The sequence below is a fragment of the Equus quagga genome, chromosome 19 (genome assembly GCF_021613505.1).
Source record: "Equus quagga isolate Etosha38 chromosome 19, UCLA_HA_Equagga_1.0, whole genome shotgun sequence".
NCBI classification, from domain to species: domain Eukaryota; kingdom Metazoa; phylum Chordata; class Mammalia; order Perissodactyla; family Equidae; genus Equus; species Equus quagga.
This window is the reverse complement of record NC_060285.1, coordinates 41,275,558-41,301,219: the sequence shown is the minus strand read 5'-3', so window position 1 is coordinate 41,301,219 and position 25,662 is coordinate 41,275,558. Positions and strand designations below refer to the sequence as shown.

Genomic DNA, 25,662 nt, shown 5'->3' with positions numbered 1-25,662 from the left:
ATATGTACGTATGTATTGTATATATGTATATGTAAACAATAAACATGTTTAATGTAAATATATAAATATGCAAACATATTTATTAATGTAAATATAAATAAAAACATATATATAACTTTTATATGTATATACACAAAATTCTGAATAGCAAAAGTCATTACAGGCAATATAAAAAGAAAAATAATAGACTAGGAAAAACATTTGAATATATTTGATAGACAAGGGGTTAATATATCCTTTATTCAAAAAGCTACTAAAAATTAATAAGGAAGTTAACCTAATTTTTTTAAATGGGTGAAGGATATGCATAGGTGTTCGCAGAAGAGGGAACGCAATGACCATGAAAAAGTCGTCTCCACCACTGACCCAGAGCATTTCTCTTTTCTCTGCACACCCCTTAAGGACTGGCAAATAGAACCGTCTGTTCCAGGCCGCCGCGTGAACTCCTCTCGAAGACGGCCATGTACCTGGGCCCTTAACGAGAGTGCACCCCTAACTTTTCCTCGTTAAATGCAAGTTATGTTTTAAAGATCTTTTCATACGTTTACCTCCAATTTCAAAACTTTCCCATCGTTTTGCACGTCCTGCTGGCCGCCCTTTTTCAATCCGGCGCTGCAGCTTCTGCCGCCTGGGGCCCTGAAGGGTGGCGCCTGGAGGGCGGGCCTTGCTCATCAGGGGCTTCGTGAACAGGTGTCTTCTGTGCCTTGCTGTCCCTTCAGGCTCGTGCTCTGGACTAGGGCCGAGCACGGAAGGCCCTGCGGCTGCGGAGGAGGCGGCGACTTTAAGGAGAACAGGGAGGATGCTGTAACGTTCTTGGGAGGGAGAAAGCGGTGCCTGGGGCTTCCGAGAGCGGAGGTAGGAGCTAACGGTGAGACCCTACAGGGCTGCGCAGAGGAGAGGGAGGCCGGGGAGCTGAAGGGTTTCAGAAAAGAGTCACAGGATAGATTTTTCTTTCAACAAGTGATAGTGTTGAGTAAGTTATTAAGGACTCTAAAGATTCATTCTAAGACATGAATAAACATTTGCATTTTAGACTGATTTTTTTTTCTTATTGAAAGTTTTTCTATGTATATCATCCCATTTGGGGAGAGAGAGAGAAAAAAAATTTTTTTTCCTATAGGAAAATAGCCAAACTCTTCTTAACTCGGCATGCAAGACACTTCACAATATGCTGACTTCACTGAAGGCTGGCAATTATCAAGCATAGCAGATATTAAAAATGAAAATATATATTAATTCTTTCCTCAAAAAGTTCTTTGTCAAAGAAGATAGAATTAAAGTGAACAAATTTGATATGCGTGGTGAGGATAACAGTAGAGGCGGTAGAAACAGCTCCAGAGAGAGGTGGTTCATTCCACCTGTGGGGTCAGGACAGGTTCCTCAAGGTCGTGATATCTAAGAGAGCTTTTAATAGAGGACCAGGAGGCAGATGGGGGAAGAGGCTGGGAGAGCATTCCAGGCTTATGCTGAGGCAGCGCAGTGAGAAACAGCTGGATGGCTATGGGCAGCAACACAGCCGGGCGTCCTTCTTGGAGGTTAAAGCGGAGGGAGGAGTAGAGGAGATGAGATTGGAAGATGGACAGGGGTTAGGTTACGGCTCTTGTGGGACATGCTTGGGGACTCAGGCTTCATACACAGGGGATGGGGTCTGTGGAGGGTTTTGGCAGAGAGGAGACTTGATCCTATCGTGTTTCAGCAGGATCACTTCAGCAGCGGTGTGAAGGAGGGACCGGAGTTGGCATGCCCTACAAATACGCGGCGTGCTTGGCCCCGAGGAGGTTTGAGGTAGGCTTACATGAGGCAGTGAAAGAGGGAGTGGAAAGGATAAAAACAAATTTCAGAGGTTTCTTTTCCAGAATCTTCAGAGCTTGGTGACTGTTGAGATGGGGAGGGTAGAAAAAGAGAGTCTCTGAAGTTCCTGTGCCACCTGCTGCCATTTCCATGCTTAGCCTCTGCTCAAAGCATGTCAGCCCCTTGCGGGCACTCACGCATCCCTTTCCCCCTCAGGCCTCCAGCACAGGTATCGCTTCATTTATCCACAAGACTCTTGCCCTCCTCTCCTGGTGAACCCCTGACTGTCCTTCAAGATGCTGCCCAAATGTTGCCTCTTCTTTGAATTCATCAATGCTTCATGCTGCATATACCTCGATTCATATGAGCCACACATTATTATAATTACTTTTGTAGCAAGGTCTTCAACCTGAGAGACTTGGCTGTTTGTACTTTGGGAGTCACACATGTTGATAATCCTAAGCGGCAGGCGGATCTTCCAGGAATGTGTTTGAGCGAGGACCATTCTGGGAGAAAACTCAACCTGAGGGAAGAAAAGCCAAGAATAACACGTTGTCCTGTTACAAAGCCTCGGTTGTTACAAAGCAGAGCGCTATGAGGACCACATTATGTCTGCGTGCTGGTTACCAGGCTCTTACCCCTCACCCCCAAACCTACATGTTCATGCTCTGTGATGCTGGGGCTGGGCTTCTGCTCTGCCGTTAGAAAGCTCTAGAGGGAGATGCGGAATGCAGGAGAGAAGAGGGGCTTGCTCCTTCCTGTTTGCTCTCCATTCCGTGTCTAAGTAACAGCACTTCACTGGGGTGCAACAGTTGGTTACCAATCCCCCTCAGAGGTGCCAGTGGCAGCTGGGGGCACCACTCCTCAAAGATCAAATCCCAGCTTTGGGCGTCTCCGCCTCCAAGCTCCTAGGCTGTAAAACTCCCACCCTTCCCCTTTCTTCTCAGGCTCTGGACAAAGGCTGCGTCCTGCAGCTGCTGTCTCTGTATTGCCTGGTGTTCCTTTTGCTTCTTTGGTCCTTCAGTACGTGTTTAGCCAATTCCCCATTCTAAACTTCCTCTTTTAAAATCAGTAATGTGGCTGCTCTTTTCCTGACTGGACCCTGACTGATAAACGCTTCTACTCGGTTCTCTATGGACATATATCTGAATCCTATGGGTTGTAAGTAAAGAATTGAAAGATAATTTTCTGTAAAAACAGTCCTATTTTGTATCTGTCCTAAACAGCATGGCACAAATATTAACACATTCTCTCCCTCTGACCACAGGGTCTTTCTAAGGTCCTCCTGTGGAAGACTCAGTGGAATCACGGGGTTTTTAGAGCTCGATGCAGCGGTGACCAGCTGAGAGGGGCAGGGATGGAGGCCAGGGAAATTTGGCTGATGGCCAGGCAGGTAAAGAAATGAGTAAAGTAGCTTCAGTCAGTGAAACAAGAGAGGTGGGTCACTGGTAACCTGGAGACCAAGTACCTTGTCAATAAAGGACAGCTACTATTGGGTTCCAGCCTGTTACTGCCATGTGGGAATGCAGGTCAGTATCTACTACATTTTCAAGGAAGCTCAAAATCGATCTTTTTTAGGTAAAATTCGTTCAAAACTAATACAAGTTAATAAAAAAGATAACTGTTCAGGTCATTACCATGCAAGTCAAACCATATCTTTTGTCATTATAGACCATTGGTCACTATTTCTCAAATAGGCAGAAACTGATAAGATGTATTCATGAGATTGTGGAAGTCTTATGAATACTCGACGATCGTGGGAGATGTCTTTGCAGGGCACTTAGTTCCTATAATTATAGATGTGGGTAAGAACCAGTGACACAAAGTTTATATTTATTCACGTCTTGTTCCTTATTAGATGATGAGCTCCTGGGAGGACAAGGTTCTGTCTCATTCATTCATGTGTCTCTAGCCCCTGGCATAATTCCTGATATATAGTAGGCAGTCGATAAGTTTTAATGAATGGCTGAGTGAATGAGTTATTAAGAAAGATAGTGTAATGTGTAAAACATAGCCTGGAAATTAGACTCGGGTTCTGCTCCTGGATTTACCATTAGCTGTGTGACTTTGGGAAACCGCTTAACTTATCTGAAATAAATTTTCTCATCAGTAAAGTGGAGATACTAATACCACCTTCCAAGGTTTTCTATTTTATTATTTATTCTAAGTTTATTAAGGTAATAAAAGTGAAAGTGCCTTGTGGAGGGATTAACTAGGAATGGGGGTTGAGGAAGTGTTCAAACGTTTTGTTTCCCCAGCAGCTTACTCTGTATCTGTAGCATAATTAGGACTAAAACTTTGATACAGTGTCCTAGCCCAGTGAGAGCTCACCTGCATGTGCCGATAGTCAATAATGTGTTGAAGAATTCCATCGTTTTATTATTAACGTTGAATTGATTTCCCCCAGAATGACTCTGCTACCTTGAACATTCACCCACCATTCAATGAGGAAAACCTTCCACCTTACCCACATTTGTGCAACTCAAATCTTTAAAGTATTTTTAAAGGAATGTATCTTTGATTAATTTTCCTTTTCTGGAGTATCCAAGGTTATGATTTGAGAAAATAGCCCTTTTATTAAATGTGCTTTTTGGATTTCTTCCCAGAAGTCGCTTACTTTGTCTATTCTCGTATTATTTGAAGTAATGAAACCAGTGCTTTCATGTAGCGCCAGTACTTACTGAGCTTGAGGTGTTTATGTGATGAAATGGGCTCTGGACACCCCCGGACAGAAAGCTCCTTTCTCCTCATTTCTTCGCTGTTAACCTTCTGTTGCCTCTGCCCACAGCCTCCGTAGCATCTCCCTTCAGTATCATAACCCTGAAGCCTCTCTCTCTTTTATTTCTCCCTGGTGCCTCAACTAGGCTGTCACTCTTCAGCCAAATGTGAGTTTGGTCAGATGAGAAGGGAGCAAAGGCTAATTTACTGCATTGTGTACAGATCCTGGAAAACAAACTTCATAGCACTAGACTGTTATAAATACATATGTTTGTTACCCAATTAACTCACTCTGACCTAACTTGGTATAATCATTAAGCTTTTAAGCTTTCTGAAGATACCTTTTATTTTACTTCCTACACTACAGATTTTGAACTCATCAAGCCTCTACAATTGTGGGAGTCAATTCCTTAAAATAAATATCTCTATCTCTATCTCTCTGGATCTAGATATGTAGATATAGATAGATAGATATATCCATACATAAAGATAGATAGTTAGGTAGAGAGCCAACAGGACACATCCTGTTGGTTCTATAAAACTATCTATATGTACATCTCTATACACACATCCCATTGGTTTTATGTCTCTGCAGAACCCTACTAATATAAAACCATAAAATAAAAATGTATAAATTAAATTACATCAAAATTAAAAAACTTCTGCCCTTCAAAAGATAAAGAAGAAAATGAAAGGCATGCCACAGACTGGCGGAAATTATTTGCCACATATGTGTATATATATATATATATATACATGAAAAAGGACTTGTATTCAGAATATATGAGGAAACTTACAACTAAATAATAAGAAAGCAATAATAAATTATCAAGATCTGAACAGGTACTTCACAAAAGAAGATACATGAATAGCCAATAAGCACATAAAAAGATACTAAACATTGTTAGTGTCAAAAAATAAACAAAGCTGCACATTAGTTAAAGTGGTGAGGACAGATTTATTCAGTGACACTGTTACAACGGGGAAGAGTCGAGAGTGAGCGGAAGTTGGCGTTGACTGGCGCAGAGGTGCCTGGGCGTTTTAGAGGAGGATGAGGGGTAGGGAGGGAGAGCAGTGGGGCTCGAGTAGAGGCACGGAAGTGGAAATTTACAAAAGGCAGGAAGGGTGGGTTAATTAATGCCACCAGGCCATCTGGTTTGTTCATCGGCACTTATCCCAAGGAGAGACAAACTTCTTGAATCTTTATGACAAGAGGCAGTGACGTAACTTAGAGCAAGGAGCCCAAAGACGTTGGCCCTTATCCCTCAGGGACTGGGAGCAAGAGAAGAAGTTACCTCCCTGAATGTGTGTGTTCGAGGAGACGGCTCTCAGGGTCTCGAGAAAAGTGTTTTGGGTGGTAGATTTATAGCTCCAAGGGCAGAGAAAAGGCTGATAATTGCAAGGTTTCCAAAGTAACTGCTCTCAGAAGAGATTCAGGGGCTTGTGTGCCTATGAGCGTTTTCAGGGGGGCTGGGTCGTCACAGGGATGAGGCCTGGAGCTGTTGGGAACTATGCTAGTGTTTGCTCAAGTCTCTTGTGTGGGGTGGACAAGACCATCAGTGCTGGGAGTCTGCAGTTTTCACAGGCCAACGTTGAGGCCTGGTAGGGAAAAGGCTCAGAGAAGCCTGACTAGAGTTCAGTTGAGGAGAGCGTCTTTATCATTAGTCATTAGGAAAAGGCAAATTAGTGCCACAATGACGTAAGTCTACACATCTAACTGTTTAAGAAAATGACAATAGAAATGTTATGAATGTGGGGCAAGGATTGCTGTAAAGACTGTCAATTGGAACAAATACTTTGGAAAACAGTTTGGCAGTTTCTTATTAAGTTAAACATATAGTTACCATATTACTGAGAAATTTTGCTTCTATATATTTACCCCAGACATGTGTCCATCAAGAAATGAATGAGGGCCAGCCCATGTGGCCTAGCAGCTAAGTTTGGTGCACTCCACTTCGGCAGCCTGGGGTTCAGTTCCTGGGCACAGAGCTACAACACTTGTCTATCAGTGGCCATGCTGTGGTGGCAGCTCATACAAAAAGAAAAAGATTGGCCACAGATACTAGCTCAGGGAGAATCTTCCTCAGCAAAAAAAAAGGAAAAAGGAAAAAGAAAAAGCGAATGTTATATCCGTAAAAGAAAAACTCTGTTATATCCATACAGTGGAATCCAACTCAGCAATAAACTGGAACAAATTACAAATACGTACCACAAATAGGTGAATCGCAAAGTCACGCTGAGTGAAGGAAGCTGGATGAAAAAGTTTGTGCATCATGATTTTATTTATATAAAATTCTGTAAAACTCAAACTGACCTGTGATAACAGAAGGCAGATCAGTAGGTGTCTGGGGAAAGGGATGAAGGGAGGGATGGATTTGAAAGAAGCAGGAAGGAACTTTTGGAGGTACCAGACGTGTTTGATATGTTGATTGGGATGATACTTCCATTGGAAAGCTCATAAAGCATATACTTTAAATGTGTGCAGTTTATTGCATGTAAAGTATACCCCAGTATGAAAGCAAAAATTACATAAAATTTAAAAATAGTAGTAAAAATTAAGATTTCAAATACTCATTAACACAAACATTTACTTAGCACCTTTATTTAGATTGAAGAAACAGGAAACAACTCTGTTTGTAATTGTGATATTTAGATCCCAGCTCACAAACTTTTCCTATAAAGAGCCAGGTAGTATATATTTTAGGTAGGCCACATGCAGTTTCTGTTGCCTCCTTTTCTTTTCTTTCTTTCTATTTTTCTTTCTTAAACTTTAAAAATGTGAAGACCATTCATAGCTTCTGGGCCACACAAAACAGGCTGCAGACCAGATTTATTTCAGTCCAGGAGAGCCCACTCACCTTCATTTATTCATAATCCAGTTTATTTTAATATTGATTTTTCAAAATGGACTCGCCTTCACGACCTCGTTTGATGAGTGACAATACATTCACATGCTGTTAGAGCCGATGCCCCTCGTCTTACCCCTGGGTGGAAGCTGACCACTTGGGGAGCTTAAGTGCATTTCCACGCGGTCAATCAGTGTCACGGTGCTTTAACCGGCACATTCCACTTTAAGGAAAATACAATAATTTGGGAAGGAAATTAAGGAAGTATAATCACAACTAATGTTAGATGGTCACATTTATCGTGTTTTCAATCTTCCTAAAAATCCTGTACGTTTTGTTGGGCAGAAAATAATCAACATTTATAGAGACTTCATAATTGACAAAACAAGGTCACTTACCTAATTTTATCTTCACAGTGGACTCTTGCCTTGATACGCTTAAAACCTAAGTGTCACCTCAACCTTATTGTTCGTACCTTTAAATAATCTAAGCTTCCGTTCTCTATGAAATGCATTTTTAATCATTGAATGAATTTGTAGACAAGCAAAATGTATAGATGCTTTTCATGCTCAGTCCCAGTGCTATTGAACTGTGGGGCGAGTGTCTACAGCACTGCTCTGCGTTTTCTGTGTCAGCAGGACAATCGTTTCAATATGAAATTCCATAGTACGTGACTAGCATGTGCAGTGTACTTTGTTAACATGGCATAAAACTTTGTGTTCATGTTTATCTTTTTCTGATAAAACAATCATGCAAAATATCTTTAATTATCCCTATAAAAATTAGACACCATCTTTAATATTTTCTAAAACAATTCTATAAAATTAGTAAGCACTGGAATCAGACTTCATTTTCTTAACTAGAAAATTAGAAAAAAATATTTCGGTAAAGGGCTATTTTTCATCTGGAAAATTTTATTCATAGATAGTAAAGAGAATGTTTAGGAAGTTACACAAGAAACTACATACCTTCAATAAAATAAATTATTAGATGTTCTCACACAAAAACCCCGTGTAATTTTTAAAAGATTTCTTGTTGATCATCTCCCTTAGATTAAAATGTGAAAAACAAAATCTGGTGTTGGAAGAGTGATGAGTTACATTATTTTCTTTCCTGCTTTCTTGCTGTAATTTACTTGGGCATATACATAACCTTGGGATAATTTATCTAGTTTATATGGAATAGTAATTTCCCATGTAATTTTACCCAATTTCTGCAGAAACTCGTTTTGGGTTAACTGCAGTGGTTAATAAATCATTAGAGAGAATTCACTTTGTGATAGGTGTAATTAATAATCAAGACTTCCAGACTCATTCTTCAATGCTTTTTATATTAATGAAATTCATCACATTTCTAAAGGCGGCAATAGGCCGTATGTATTTTTGCAGGAAATAGAAATGTATTGAGAACAAATATCTTGGAAGCATAATGATGTCTTTTCAAAAGGTTTTACAGTTCTCTCTGACTCGCAGGGTAATTTGCTGTAGAAATTGAGTTAAACTGCTGTAGGTTTCTTTGAGGTGATTTAATTCTGAAAAGAACAAAATGGGAAAAATGGCAAATACTGGAAAAAGTTGAAAGTTTCTAAGCTTCAATCGTATTGGGAAAGGACAAAAGGGAAAATGTACTGCAGCGTGTCGTTGGGGCATGCTGTGAGGAATCTGTGGATTTGTCATCCTTCCTTTCAAAACATACATTTGAGGGCCTTCTAGGAGAACCGAGCCTTCAAAATGTGTTCGCAGATGCCCCCTCCTGTGGTGGAGAGCAGGCAGGGTGCCCCTCTCTTGATAATGGTTGATCCACATCTCTCAGACCTTCGTTAGTCCTAGGAAATTTATAATGAAGACATTCTGATGATAATTCTGATATCTCTTGTGTGTTGGGCTGCTAGTGAAATCACAGTTATAAATGTACAAAACACATTGTATAAATGTACACGTGTATAAACGTGTGATCCTGGCCTATGAAACACCACTTCGGAGGCCCTTTATCATCCTCATGCTCCGGCCAGTCTGAGACCCATATCTGGTGCCGGTGGCAGCAAGCCAAGTTTCCAGGCTGCACAGCAAGGCATGGGAGGTGGATGGTCTGTGCCACGGCATTGGCTTCTTGACGCAAAGCCACCAAAGCTGTGGGGGCAGTCACTGGCACACAAGGAGACTCTCCGTTCCTACCAGCGGGGTCTTACTGTGGCTTGGTGCCTCTGGAAAACAGAAAGTTTATCAGGCAGCCAGTGTCACTGGTAATTTTTCAAGATATTTTCAAGATATTCAGATGTCAAGACATGTTGAGTCTACACTCACACACACACACACACACACACGAGCACGCACACACGAGCACACATGCATGCACGTGCATACACACACATACATGCTCATTCACCCACATCCACAAATTAAAGAAAATGACAGAAAATTTATTGATGCTAAACAAGTGTTAGATTATGAAGGCAGGTTTGTTTACTCATGATAGTTTTTTTAGGCAGGAGAAGAAATAGCTGTTGATTCAATTTTTAATGGCAAGCATTATGTCTACAAGTTTGAAAAAACAAAAACAACTAACGCAGAACCTTGAACCTAACATCCCCATGCTCAGACTACAACTGAATCAAATGATGGCTAATTTCGGCAGGCGCACTAGTAATTCAGGATCATAAGTTGGCATGCAGATTTCTGCATCACAACTCTCTGGGGCAGGGAGGAATCCTGCAGACAATTGACGCTGAGGGCCATCATGGGAAGCTTACAACCTTGGCATTCAACATCATCAGACTGGTCAGAAAGAGTAGCACTAACATATTTGTCCTTTCCACACAAATATCTTGTTTCCTTATTTGCAATTTAAAATATATTGTGGTATTTCACATCCATATATACAAATGTCAGGGCTTCTGAATTGTTTTTATTTATTTAAATAGCACTCCGAAGAAAAGAATAATGCCTCAGAACAAATTGTAAGGTGACCTTGAGAAAGACTGAGGACAAATTCCCCCCACCCCCCACCCTGTACATACTCTCCAACGCCTGACTAGTGATATTTTTTCATAACCCAGGGAACAATACAGGCATTGACAAGTATGGCAGATGTCTTCAAAGCCTGCCATATCCTGGAGATGTCCGGTTCAAACTCTCTGCCACCCAAGAGAAAAGCGTGTGTGTGGGGTTCTCCATCCTGACTTTCTTTCTTTTTTTTTTTTTAAATCAGGGATATTTCCTTGTCTCCACCTGATCATCCAGTTCAAAGTCCAACTAAAGTTTGCCATGGGCGTGAGACATTTCACACATGTAATCATATAGAGCTCTGCTAAGCCCCGTTACGCTGCCTATGCAATCCAGAATAAGAAAACCTCTCATTGCTTCCTATTACATTAAGAATCAATTTAAAAGGAAAATTTCAACAGCTCCAGAGCATGGCCCCTGAGGGCCTCCCTGATTTGCCGCGGTCACCTCTCCCACTGGCCTTCTCCGCCTCCTGCCCTAGGCTGCAGAGCACTGGCTTGCTTTCTGCCCACGGAACATACAAAGCTTGTTCTCGCCCGAGTGCTTTGGTTCTCGCTGTTTCTTCTTTCCCCTGATCTTTACATGTCTGGCTTCTTTCCATCATTCAGTTCTCAGCTCAAAAATTACTTCCCAGGGAGGCCTTCCCTGGGAGGTCACTGTGACCGAGGTGGCTAGCCGTCCTGTCACCTTTATCAAATCATCCAATTTTGTTACCCTCATAGCGTTTTTCATTATCTGAAATTAATTAATTACTTTTTAGAAACTTATTAATGTCTATCTCCAACCCTCTTGCCTGAACTTCTTGGATATAAGCCTCATGAAGGCAAGGACTTTTCTATCTCGTCACTGTTGACTCCGGCGCCTCAATCGGATAATTGAGTGCGTGGAGGCTTACTTCCTTCAGAGAGTTTTGCCAACTTTTAAAGCATTAAATGGTTTCAGAGATACTTTTTTTTTTGGTGAGGAGGATTGCCCCTGAGCTAACATCTGTTGCCAATCTTCCCTTTTTTGTTGTTGTTTGAGGAAGATAGTCGCCGAGCTAACGTCTGTGCCCGTCTTCCTCTATTTCATGTGGGATGCCACCACAGCTTGGCTTGATGGTCAGTGCATAGGTTGGCTCCTGGGATCTGAACCTGCAAACCCCCAGCTGCCAAGGCAGAGCATGAAAACTTAACCACTACACCACTGGGCTGGCCCTCAGAGACACTTTATCACTCATTTCTCAGTCTCCACAGCCTTCCTCTAGGTTCTACTCCTAAGCCATTTGTAGTAGCCTGTATTAGTGAGGGTAACACTACCAGCTGTGAGAGACCAGTTGCATGTCCTCAGTGGCTTACAGCAGCAGAAGTTTATTTCTCACTCCTGTCACAGTGCAATGTGTATTTCTGGTTGCTTGGCTTCCATGTGCTTATTTAGGGACCCAGGCTCCTTCCACCTGTGGCTGTACCTACTTCCAGAAATTTGCTGCCCTCTTCATTCAGGCAGCAGATGGGGAAGGAGAATGGGGAGAAGACATGCATGTATCTTGACCATTTTATCCACAAAGTGGTGCCTATTGCCTCACTCATCCCACTGGCCAAATTCAACCACACAGGCCACGTGGCACTGCCAGAGAGGCTGGGGAAAGTAGTTCAGCTCTGAGCCAGGAGAAAAGGAAACGGGATTTGGTGAACATTGTTAAATTAATTAAACAAGGAGGCCACTAGACTAAGGGGCCTCTAATGCCGTGGCGACCTGCAGAACCAAACCCAAACTCAAGCCTGTAAACGCCTCGAGGTTGTGAGATCAAAACGCCAACGCCAACCAATTACAAACAGCCAATGAGGCTTTAAGCTACAGCCAATCTAATAACTTGCTTTCTTTGCTTCCACCCTTTCTCCGTCCATCCATCTGTCCGTCCGTCTGTTCCTGTGGCCTCCTCCCCGCCCGGCTCCTATTGGTCAAAGGACAGGATAATCCCTCAGGAAAGACTGCCCTCTTTCCCCCACCTCCAGCTCTGGCCCAAACTCTTCTTGAGAAATCCGAACCTCTCTTTTGGGGCCACCTCTGGTTGCAGGTCCTGACTCAATCACCTGGTGCTCCTCTGGAATGTTCCCTCTCCCCGCTAAAGTCCTGATTTAGTCCATTTTCTCCTAGCCAGGCGGTGTTCTTGATGTACTTGTCACCGTTGATTCTGTTGCCTCTGAGCCTCTTGATATTGATTCCCTTAGTCTGGTCCACTTCCCCTTGGTCGTAGAATCATCTGGTAGCTTGTGCCTTCGATCTGCATTGTCTCATATCCCCAGCTCCTCATTTCCGTGTCTGCATCGGCTTTGCACAGCTCTGTCGCCCCTCGAATCCTCTGCTGCAGCAGGTCGTTTGCCTTCGGTTCACGCCATCCTCTTTGCAGTGTCTCCATTGGGAGCTTTCCCATACCCTTCTTCATATTAACCGCATCACCATCTTCCCTAGGAAGTCGAGACAATACTTTAAGACTCCCTTTTATGTTGTAGCATCATCTTTATGACAACTGATCACATTTGGGGGAGTTTTGCTTAGCCATTTATCAAAGGCTGCTCTTAGAATAGCACGGTGGTAAAATTATGCAGGGACAAGAGCACGTGCTTTGGGATTAAGTAAATCTGGATTTAGATGCATATTCTAATTTATTAACTGAATCATCCCGTGGAGATGGTGATAATATTATTACATAGATTTGTTGTGAGGATTAGTTAAGATAACAGAGTGTTTAGCATATAATAGTTTCTCAATAAATATTAACAGATAAACCTACTACCCTCATTTATTATTGCTATTCATACATGGGAACTGGGACAGATAATACAATGCTTGGCAAAATGGGACAAACGACTAATTTGACTTTATCATGGCAGACAGTCTCTGAATGAAAATCTCTCTTTGCACAATGTGGAGTGGACACTCAGAAACTGGCTCATGAAGTCTGCATTCTGAGAGGAGCAGACTAGAGAAAATCTGAGCCACCATGTAGGGCTGCACAGGCTGTGCACTGCACAACTGAAGGGAGTACCATTCTCACAGCTAATGATGTGAATGACACCACTAGGAGCTGTTCAGTGAAACAGTCCTGGGGAAAATTGACTGGATTTGGTTGAGATTTTCTTGATTTCTTTCCTAACAATTCAGAGAAAAAAGGTTTTCCAGCTATATGCTTTAAATTACTCAAACTCTGCTTAATAATTTTTGTTCCAGTTTTAAAAATATAAAACAGATGACAGTAACAGAGGATCGAAAAGTTAAATACAAATAGTTGTACAAATAGTTGTAAATATTCTTTAACTAAATTTAATTATTTTTCAAGCTTGGTAGAGTTGACTGCCAAGTTAATACAAACCCACTGGTCAAGTAGAAAAGAAAATGAAGGCATTATTGTTCTTGATAATTCTTAGGTATTTGATAGCCTTTGAAAACAAGACATAAAATGGTTGATATTCATCCTCTGGTTCAATGAACAAAATACATTTTTCTCTTCTTGCCTGCTTGTTCTAACTTACTCCAGTTGAGGCTCCCCATAGCCTGCGTGTGATTTCCCAGACCTGCTTAGGGAACACGCTTCAGACTGACAGATAGTAGGGTACCGTAAGTACCATGGGAAAAGGCATTTACTTGAAATCCTAAGTTTTCACCAGAATAACTGGCATGCACTTATCCAGTTATCGTCCCTGACACCACGTGGCTGTGAACGTTTTACAGATTTTGACATAGTTCCCTCCTGTAACGTCAATCAGGTGAGCAGATGCCACTGCTAAGAGGTGAGGTCTTTGGGGAGCCATTGCTTGTGCCACCAAAATTAAAATTGGGCTGGATGTTTGGGGCTCCTTGCTCAAATCCCCTAATTACATTTACCAAAGCAAAGCATTTTTTAAAACATGCCTACTGCTTTATTGGTAAAGATTTGAAAGATATTACCTAACAATCCGTTAAGGATGATTAAATGTCAGTTACTATAATCCTTGCATTTCTTTAGCTGTCAAGGTTCTTTGGGAGTGTTCCAGCTTTAATTTTCTCAGTCTAGTGAAAATGAACTTGACCCTACTAATGCTATCTTTGCCATTTGGCTCATCCTCTGACATTTTTACAACCCCCAGGTGTCTGACTCTATCTTTCAGATTTGATTTAACTGGAGAAGAAATGAAATAGCTTGAAGATGGCCTTGTTACCTTCACATGCTATCGAATTAATAAAAGGTCTTGTCCCTGGGCGCAGCCCCTGTTCCCCACATTTTTATTAGGAATGAGGATTTCTTTATCTGGCTTGGATTTGTATGTGTTCTGGCCTTTGCCAAGCTCTGTTCATTTTCTAGACAGAAACTTAATGCACATAAAATTAAAGACAAATCTGATTATGGTGATTTGCATAAATTAGAAGACGTTTTTATTAATTTCTGATGGCTTATCTCTACAAGAGAGGACATATAAATTTGGATGCTAATTAAGCCAGGATTACCTTTGTTAATGAATATAAACTCACATTAAGCTGTCTAATGAAGAGAAGGGGGAACACGCATGGGTGAAGACACTATCCTGTGGGTGCTGGCGGAAATAATTAAGTTTGTACTGGGATATTTCACAACAGAAGGATGGCTTATTTATATTAAAAATATTTCTATTAGTCTCTCTCTCTCTATATATATATACATATTTTTTTTTTCAGAACAAGTAGAGGAAAAGAAAAAGACCCTGGGAGACATCTGTCCTTCGAAGGAAGAGAAATTTGAAAGGAAAAGCATGTTTGCCGTTCCTGGTAAAAAATTAACATGAATAGCTCATCCCAAGGAGAAATCACTCTGCATTCTTAACTGACGCCTAATGACAATGATGCTGCTCTTCAGTTGGCCTTCATCTGAGGTAAACTTCCTTCTGTGTGTCTTCTGCTCCCGTAATGGTTTCTCAGTATTGTTGGCCATCTGCATTTGATGGATGCTAAAGAGAGATGTGGAAGCCTTGGAGCAGGTGGAATGCAAAGTTGTTGAAGAAAACCATAGGGAAGAAGAAGGAAAGCAGTGACAGCCCTGGGCGGGATGTTGAAGAAGGTAAAATCTGTCCCTAGGATTTAATCCTCTCTTTCTCTACTTCTCTTTTTCTTCTTTTGCTTTTCCTGTGTGCCAACATGTTTCATCTTCTTTCTACATTTCTTCTTTTCCTTCTTTCTAGGATATCTCATGTTTATCTTCCTTACGTTCTGAGGGGACCTGCTCTAACTAGGACTGGCCTTGTGCTCTGAACCTCTCCCTATCTCTTTCCATCCGTCAAACCTACTAGTTCTGTGGCCCAGAGTTTGCTAAGCACTTTGCTGAGTGACTAAGTAATCTGATGACCAGAGTCAGAGCAAACATTGACTAGAATGAGGCTGAGTGAGTTATTCCCCTGAAAGCGGCAGCAACATGTCCCAGCGTAAAGCACACAGGCTTACCTCTCGTGTTCAAGTCCTGCCTGTAACCCTGTCAAGATATTGTGACTTTAGACAAGTCGTTTAAGTTTTCTAAGCTTCAATTTCTGTATCCAAAAAATGGAGTGAATTGAGAGATTCAAAGAAGACCATGTAATAGTATTGACCTTAAATAAATAGATGGCCAATTATTTCTCCAGCAAAAATGGATTTATTTAGGATCAGCAAAGAATTGCAATTTGGGATCTGCAACCATGGTGGAGCCACGTGCAAGTCCTCCGCAGCAAGGGAGGAGAAACTGTTTTATGGGGGGAAGAGGAAGTTGAGAGGGCTATTTTAAACAAAGAGTTAGAGGTGTAGTGGCTTTTCATCGACTGAGTTGTGACAGTCTCTCATTGGCTGAGCTTCTTGCCAGTAAAGAGGTCTTTCTCCTTCCTGTTGGGCTCTGCTATCGATGTGGGGTGTGAGAGCTCCCCCTTTTGGCCTCCCAACTCCAATTTAAAGAGGTTTCTGTTCATTAATTTGACAATAGCTTATATTTGAGTGTTTGCTATATGCCAGGCACTGTTCTAAGGGTCATGTGCTGCATAATGACGTCTCAATGACAGACCACATATACAAGGGTGGTCCCGTGAGATTATAATAGAGCTGAGAAATTCCTATTGCCTAGTGACACTGTAGTCGTTGGAATGTCATAGCATAATGCATTGCTCATGTGTTTGTGGTTATGTTGGTATAAAAAACCTACTGTGCTGTCAGCTATATAAAAGGAGAACACACACAATTACGTACAGTACATAATACTTGATAATGATAATAAGTGACTATGTTACTGGTTTATGTATTTACTATACTTTTTATCATTATTTCAGTGTGCTCTTTCTGCTTATTAAAAATGAAGTTTACTGTAAGACAATATGCTGTGTTAGACCGGCAGCAGCCTCACACATCTTGTGTTTACCGCGTCTCTTGATTGCATCATTTTCTCTTGTGTTTGATTTAATCTCATGTTGTTTTGTTCATCATGGCCCCTGAGCATCCAAAATCCACTGCTAATGTTGCTTTCAAGAGGCCATGTTGAGTGATTGACCTGGAAACAAAATTAACAGTGATTAGGGCCATGAAGGTGGAAAATCAGTGATGGTTATTGCTTGCCAGTCAGGCATGTCCCATTCCACCGTAGCGAAAATCTTGAAGAACAAGAACAAAGTGATGGAAGCTGTTAAAGGATCTGCTTCATTGAAGGCAATGAAATGAAGAAAGATTTGAGGAGGGCCTATGTCATACCTGGAGAAATTTCTAATGACCTTTGAAGACCAGGAAGAAGTGTACCCCCTTCAGCACCGTGATGATCACAACAAAAGCAAAAAATTTGCTTGTGATGTTGCAAGAAATGGATGGACCCAACTATGATGTTGAATTTACTGGTGGCTCTTGGTGGCTTAAACAATTCAAGAATCATTCGTTACATAATGTGGAAGTGAGTGGTGAATCTGTGAGTGCTGATGTGAAGGCAACTGAAGAATTTTTGGAAACTCTAGGTAAGCTGATTGTGGAGGAAAATTATTTGCCAAAGAAAATATTCAATATGGATGAAACCTCCCTATCCTGGAAATGGATGCCTGAAATGGCTTTTGTCCATAAGGAGGCCAAGCCAATTCCAGGTTTCAAGGCTTTTAAGGACAGGAAAACAGTCTTGCTTGGGGACAACGTTGCGGGCTACAAATTGAAACCCTTTGTGATCTGGCACAGCGAGAACCTCAGGGCCTTCCAGCATATCATTAGTGCACACTACCAGTGTACCACAGGAGCAAGAAGAAGTCGTGGATGACCCAGCTCCTCTTCCAAGATGCCCTCCTGTATTGTTTGGAGAATAACATACCTCTTGAGATTTTGTTTATTGTTGATAATATTCCCAGACATCCTCCTTTTATTAGTGTTCTTCATCCCAATATCAGAGTGGTGTTTCTCCCTCCAAATACCACCTCTGACCCAATCAATAGATCAAGGAATTGTAGTAGCTTTTAAGGCCTACCATCTGAAGGGGACCTTTGCCCAGGGCATTGTTGCAACTGAGAAGACACTGATTCAATTTTGGAAGGATCACAACATCTATGACTGCATCGAGAACCTTGCTTGGGCTTGAAGCGTTGTCATCAAGGAGTATATGAATGGCATCTGGAGGAAGACACTCAAGAGGTTCATCCACGACTTCAAAGGATTTGCCAAGGATGAGGACGTTGCAAAAATCAACAAGGCTGAGGTTGAGATGGCAAACAATTTTAACTTGGGTGTGGATGAGGATGACATTGAGGAGCTCCTAGAAATGGTTCCTGACTAATTGACTAACGAGCAGTTGTTGAAACTGGAACAGGAACACAGAGATGAAGAAGAGGCAAGAGAAAAGGAAACTGCAGGGGGGCTGGCCCCGTGGCCGAGTGGTTAAGTTTGCGCGCTCCGCTGCAGGCGGCCCAGTGTTTCGTTGGTTCGAATCCTGGGCGCGGACATGGCACTGCTTGTCAGACCACGCTGAGGCAGCGTCCCACATGCCACAACTAGAAGAACTCACAGCGAGAAATATACAACTATGTACTGGGGGGCTTTGGGGAGAAAAAGGAAAAAAATAAAATCTTTAAAAAAAAAAAAAAAAGGAAACTGCAGGAGAAGAAAAAGAAGAATTCCCAAGAAAATTCACAGTGAAGGGTTTAGCAGAAACTTTTGCAGACCTCGACGAACTTCTTAAAAAGTTTGAAAACATGGACCCCAACACCAAAAAGTTTTCATTAATAGAGAAGAATGTTCATGGTGCGTTATCTGCTTACAAGCAAATCTATGATGAAAAAAAGATGCAAACCATATGCAAACTATGAAAACCACTGACGTATTTCTGAAAAGAGTGACAACTCCTCAAGAAGAGCCTCAGGCAGGTCCCTCAGGAGGCGGTCCAGAAGAAGGCATTGCTAGCATAGGAGAGGACGGCTCCCAGCATGTTATTGCCCCTGAAGACCTTCCAACGGGACAAGATGTGGAGGGGAAGACAGTGACGTCGATGATCTTGATGCCGCGTAGGTCTAGGTTAACGTGTGTTTGTGTCTTAGTTTTTTTAAAAAAAAGTTTAAAAGGTCAAAAAAAGTGAAAAAATTTTAAAAATAAGAAAAGCTCATAGAATAAGGATATAAAGAAAGAAAAATATCTTTGTACAGCTGTACAGAGTGTTTGTGTTTTAAGCTAAGTGTTATTTAAAAAGAGCCAAAAAGTTTAAAACATTTTAAGTTCGTAAAGTAAAAATGTTACAGCAAGCTAAGGTTAATTTATTATTGAAAAAGGAAAATCTTTTTTGTATAATTTAGCATAGCCTGTGAGCAGTGTCTCTAGAGTCCACAGCTGTGTACGGTGATGCCCCAGGCCTTCCATCACTCACCGCTCACTCACTGACTCACGCAGAGCAACTTCCAGTGCTGCAAGCTCCACTCAGGGTCAGTGCCCGATCCAGGTGTGCCACTTTTGTATCCTTTATACCATATTTTTACTGTAGCCTTTCTATGCTTAAATACGTTTAGATGCACAAATTCTCACCATTGTGTTACAGCTGCCTACAGTATTCAGGCTAGTCACATGCCGTACAGGTTTATAGCCTAGGAGCAATAGGCTATACCATATAGCTAGGTGCAGAGCAGACTATACCATCCAGGCATGTGTAAGTATACCCTATGATCACACAATGACAAAATCACCCAGTGACGCATTTCTCAGAACATATCCCCATTGTTAAGGGACACATGACTTTATTAATGCAACATCTCACTGACTACCCAAAACAGTGAGCATTACTATGCCCATTTTGTAGATGAGAAAAAAGATACACAGAGATGTTGATTAATATAAGCCATCATCTCTCTTGACTGGAATATTGCAATAGATTCCTGACTGATTTCCCTATTTCCACCCTTCTCTCTGTTCAGTCTATTCTAAGACACAACAGGCAGAATGTTCCTGTTGAAATTTGAGTCACATCTTCTCACCCCTCTGCTCAAAACCTTCCAGCGCCTTCGTATCTTACCCAGAGTTGAAGCCCAAATCCACCCTGTGTTCTACCAGGTCCTCCTGACTGGGTGGCCGCCCTGGCCTCGCCTTGTTCCACTCTTCCCCCTGCTTGCTCCAGTTGGCTCCTCTGGCCTCCTTGCACCTTCCCTTTCCCCTCACTTTAGGGCCAGCACACTGGCTACTTTCTCCTTCTGAAGCTCTTCCTTCGGTTATCTCCGTGGCTCCCTCCTTCGCATTCTTTTCTTCAACAGCACCTTCTTAGTAAGCTTTCCCTGGTCACCTTATCTAAAATGACAGCCCCACACCCCAATGCTTATCTCCCTTCCCTGCTTTATATTTTTCCTTTTGGCACCTATCATGGTCTAATATTCATATATTTACTTACCTTCTATTGTCTCTCTCCCCCAAGAGCATGTAAGTTCCATGAGATAAGAAGGGACTTTGTTTGTTCATTGCTATATCTCTAGTTGGCACATTATGGCTCAATAAATATTTGCTGAATGAATGAATAACTTGCCCTGTGTCCCATAGCCAGTAAGAGGTAAGATTTGATCTCAGGCTCTCTGATTCCAAAGCTTTAACCATGAAGCTTTATTGCAAACTGTAAAATATTAAGTAAATAACAGTTCTTGTGTGTTATTTAGAGAGATACTGGTGTTATATGGAAGAACACATATCCCACTTGCCTAAGCTGAGAAACGGGGAGGATTTGATTCCCAGTTTATTACCAAAGCGCTGATTGGAGACTTAGAACTCACTAAAAGGTAGACTGAAGTTCCCTCCACCCACCACCCTCCTTTCTATCTCTAATACCCAGTCGCCTACGGTAAAGTCTAGCCCAAGGGTAGACCGGACATTGAGTCATAGATGCTATGAGACAGTCTTACTGCCACTCCCCACACTGTGTTTCTATTCCATTGTTCTTTCTCTGCCCTCCCCTGCTCTTACTTTCCTTTCCAGCCAGTTCTCCCAGTTTTCCATCTGTCCCACAGCCTGAGGGTGGCACTCCTGGTTTTTGCCTCACTGTGTTGGTGGCATCCAAGTGAGGAGACTGCGGATCTAGTCTGGGTCCGATCAGCCGTCCCTAAACCCTTCCCAGCTCTGAAATTATATATCTGAAGTCTAAAGTACTTCCACATTAATAAGTTGTTGTGTTCACACTATGTGGGGATTCAGGTCCCAGAGTCAACACTGAAACCAAGGGAGAGAAAGGAAATTGGAAGATCAGGCAATGATCCAGAGGTGGAACAGATTAAAGGCTGTATAACTTTAGTGGCCACTTGTTACTGCTGCCATCACTGCGCTGTCTGCTCCCCGCAAGCCTTATTTGGAATTCAGAGGCACTCGGTCAAACAGCCTGTTTTTATTCTCAGGGACTTCCTGCTGCAAAATTCCTATGTGTCTCATGTTTCACGCACAGAGGATTTCCTTTCAAGCTTAAGTTATCTTATTAGGGCCCTTTCCCCAGCCTGGTATAGATTACACTGTGCACCTGCCTTCAACTGTTTACCCTCCTGGGTCCCATGCTTGTTTAGTGTACATTTTGGGTTTATTCACTCAACAGTCTATAAACCATTAACTACAGCTATATTAAAGTTTTAAGACGCAATTATGAGGATTCCAACAAAAGGTTTATTTATAACGGTTGTAAGTTTAGGCATTTTGAGGAATCATATGAGTCAAGTGTAACAGCATGCAAAAAAAAAAAGTCATGGCATGGCCATATGCTTTTTTTAAAAAAATTGAGTTTACCCAGTGTGTTTTAAACATCAAGTGGAAGAATAACAGTCTGATTTCATCTTTCTTAGAGAGTGGGAGGCCCCTTCCTTTGTGACCTTCTGGTTTTCCTGTTAGTCTCCCTGCAGGACGACTTCCCTTCCAGCCACCGCAGAGCCGCTGCTCTGGCGCTCCGGAAGCCTTGCTCCATGAGGAGTGGTGTGAATGGTATTTACCGGCCAAGGAGGGAAGTCCTGCTCATCTTGGTGATGGTCCAAGATCATTCACGTTGCGGAGTCTTCTGATATTATTTTGTTCCATTGCCTGTAGGCACCTCTTGTTTCCTTTTTTGACCTCTTGGAAACCAATGTTCTTAAAGAACAGAAGGGAGGGGAAAGAGAAAGAATTAGGGTAATCGTGATGATACCCATAGTTAACAGTTTTGAAGCTTACAACATGCCAGGCGCTGTAGCTAAGTACTTTACGTGCGTTATCTCATTGACTCATCATAGTAACTCATCTTATGGATGAGAAAACTGAGACTCAGAGGTGTTAAGTGCATCCTCCAAGGTCACCCAGATAGTAGTGTAGCTACCTTCCACCTAACAAAAAAAACTGTGTGGATTTTTTGCCCTCCCTATACAGAGCAACAGAGCTTCCCTTTAGCTTCTAGTATATTATGGAATTTCACTGAAATTGCTGTCTAAGGAATTTGTTTCCTTCCGCCCTCTTTGCATCCACTGCTTTCCTATGTTTTCCACTCCCCTTTTTTCCAGGTCACATAGTGTAGAAGAAAGAGAAAGGACTTGGAAATGGGCAAAGTCTATTCAGTTCTCACTATGCAGCTTCCTCAAGGTAAGAGCTGAGGTGCATACCTTAGTGGTTTGAGCCTCTGTTCCCCATATTAAAAATAATAATAATAGCTTTTTCATGGAGTTGTGGTGATGATTAAATATGATAACGTATATGGAACTGGAATATTCTGTCTCTTCTTAAGTTGCCTAAAGTTTCTTCTTTGTACAGTATTTCATTCAATGGAACATACATCCACTGCCAAAAGTCCTAAGAAATGATACAAATCATTATTGGAGTGTCTAAAAAAGAAAGGAAAGGAACAATCCCATTATTCAACATTTATCAAAACTTCCTAAAACTTCTCTTCTCTCCCAGTGCAGCTACCCCAACTCTGTCCAAAAAACCTGGTTATTCCTCATTGCTCCCTCTCCCTCCCGTCTCTCTCCCGCTGACTTCCATGTTACCTGGTCCTGCAAGGTGACAGTTCTGTTGTCTGACCTTTGATCAGGGTGCATCGCCTCAAATTATTTCTAAAGCAGACTTACTGGTAGAAATACATGCAACAGCAAACATCTCATTTTTTCCCTTCCTCTCTTCCTAATTTTTCCCCATGCATCTCTTTTTCCTCAATTATTTCCTAGATGGAAATAATTTACATTCCTCAAAAGTGATAGTACTTTGTTGGAGCCGGTATTACAGCATTTTCTTCTTGTCTTGCATTTTATGGTTATCCATGTCTAATTTTTCAAATAGACTGTGAGTTCATTGGTTTAATTAGGAGTGCTTTAGGCCGCAGCTAACAGAAACTTTGACTCAGGGGGGCATAAGCAAATAGAGATTGCTTTTCTTACATACAAAATGTTGAGATGAAAGGACCCAGCTGCTGGCATTTGTTCAACAGCTCATTCTTTGCAGAGTCAAAGTCTCTGCTCTAGCTTAGTCTTTCATTTCATCAAGGAAGCTTTTCCAGAAATCCGAGCATGTTTTTTCTTATATCTCTTTGGGCTGGTCTTTGTCAAACGGAATACCAAGCTCAGGGAGCCTGGGTTGCTGAGGAGCTCCATGGGGGACGTGCATTCGAGGGAAGGGAATCATGGTCAGGCCTTGTGCCTGCTCTGCTCCTTAAAGACAGAACATGTATCTTTTCCAGTCCTTCCTCAATATGCCTAGTGCCACTTCTGGAACATAGAATGTACTCGATAAATACCTGTTAGGTTGATGAATTTATGAATAAGTAAAAAATGAATAGGTAGATGTGAGACTTTGCAGGTGCCAAGGGCCTGGAAGCCCTCGGGGAATACTCTTCACAAGACTGACTGGAGTCGGAACGTGGTGCAGAGAATCTTCCATGCTGAAATTAGGAAAAAAACGTTTATATAATCCATACTCTAATTTTTAGAAACTCTGCAAAAGACTTAGAAAGGTTCAAAGGGCACTCTATGACCTTTGAAAATTGTACTAGCTGTAGAATTAGGGAAAATATTTCTAAAGAAATCTGAAAGAGTTGATGATCTCAAATAGGTAAAATTATGGCTTTCTATTGTATGCTGCACTTAAAAACTTATCTGTGGGTTGTTTTTGTTTGTCTTTTGAGGAAGATTAGCCCTGAGCTAACATCTGCCACCAACCCTCCTCTTTTTGCTGAGGAAGACTGGCCCTGAACTAATATCCGTGCCCGTCTTCCTCTATTTTGTATGTGGGACACCGCCACAACATGGCTTGGTGAGCAGTGCTAGGTCAGCACCTGGGATCCTAACCAGTGAACCCTGGGCTGCCAAAACAGAGCACATGAACTTAATCACTACGCCACTGGGCTGGCCCCAAGACTTACTTGTTTTTTCACCTAAAAGTTTTAAAGTCATCGAACTGATGATAGGCTGGGAGAAAGTTATCCCTGATGAAGGTTTGAGTAACCATGTCCACACGAAGCCAACACGACTTGGTTTATTCAGAGACTTTCTTGAATCTTAGAAAAGTCTCTTCATGCGTGGGCAGCACCCTCCTTGGAAGTACACACACACACACACACACCTTTTGTGGACTGACCTCGTTCCCGTCCCTGTTTTATGTCTTCCTTGCTTTCTATTTATTTCTTTTTTCTCACCTTATTTTATGTATCATCAGAGGCTGTCTTAAATCCGTCACGAATAAGGAAATAAATAAACAAATAGCGAACATGCATGGCACTATTTTCTATGACCATTTATGAAATGAAAAGCTGTAATGAACTGCATTTTTAAATAATTAAGCGTATTCAGAAACAGTCATAAATTTTGAGATAGAACTGATGTCAAAGGTAATTGAGTGTTAAAGATTGCACTTGAAAACGTATCTAGGCTTCTTTGAAGCGTGACACGTTGTAAGTTCACAGGTGGTTTGTAGTAATGCCAAGTGTGAGCTTAGGCACCTTAGATGGTGTTCGTATTTATGACGGCAAATCTGTCATTTTCACAGCTGCCACCCCACCCTCCCCCAACACTCTCCCTAATATTCCTTGGCCGATTAAAAAGTTATGATTATTATCTCATTTCCTTTTTGCCTTCAATTAGGTATATAGGAAAATAAGAAATCTTTTGTTTTTGTAGGACTTGGTTGGGCTCTATGCAACATCTATGCAAATAAATGTTGCTTTTCATTACTGCTTGTTAGATAAAAAATTACTCTAACCAATGCCTTATTTTAAAAAGAGCTATTCTTGGGAGCAATTCTTCGTTTAGTATAAATTCTCAGTCTGCACGGTGAAGTGAGTCGTACTGAAAACTTAACAAGTGGCTTAGCAGTTGATGCTCAGAGGCCCAGAATGACTCCAGCACCTTAACTGCTTGCAGATGTCCTGGGTAGGAAAAGAGATGCGGCTTTGTTTCATCGTGCTCTCTTTGCTTTTCATGGTAAGTGATTTTTTTACTCTTGACAGGACTGTCTATAAATGAACCCAACTGACTTTTCATTTATGACAAGGAGAATTTCCACAAGAGGGGGGAAAATCCGTCAATCTGTTTATTCTTATTTAATGAAAGGAATGGAATCTGATTGAAGAGCCATCACAAAGGGAATGACATCAGAGTTCCAGAATTCTCTGCTTCATGGTAGAAGTGCTCTGGAACCTGCGTTTAAATTTCTTTTCAGTTTAGGCAGCCATCTTTGAGTATCACAACCCCGCTGTTCAATGAGATTCGTTAGCACAATTTGAAACATTGTAAAGCTCTGTTTCAGGCTAGCTGGCGAAGCTGCTGCATCTCCTCCTCCTACTTTGTTGACTGCAGCCCTAGAGCGTCAGCGAGTGTCTGCTCATAACAAATACCACTCTCCCCGAATCACAGAGGAACGTGAGCTCTTTTCGTGGG

The 25,662-nt window shown here is 41.7% G+C and overlaps 1 long non-coding RNA gene across 2 annotated transcripts; it reads left to right on the top strand.

Annotated features, from left to right (window-relative positions):
* The first annotated feature begins 743 nt into the window (after positions 1-743).
* Positions 744-25,427, top strand: LOC124230569 (uncharacterized). Of its 2 annotated transcripts, XR_006886215.1 has the most exons (6): positions 744-855; positions 1,697-1,785; positions 15,029-15,222; positions 21,662-21,849; positions 22,300-22,378; positions 25,147-25,427. It is a non-coding gene; the product is annotated as an uncharacterized LOC124230569 (long non-coding RNA). The 2 variants fall into 2 exon arrangements; XR_006886216.1 differs by lacking the exon at positions 21,662-21,849 and having other exon boundaries at positions 15,029-15,407.
* The last annotated feature ends 235 nt before the right edge of the window (positions 25,428-25,662 follow it).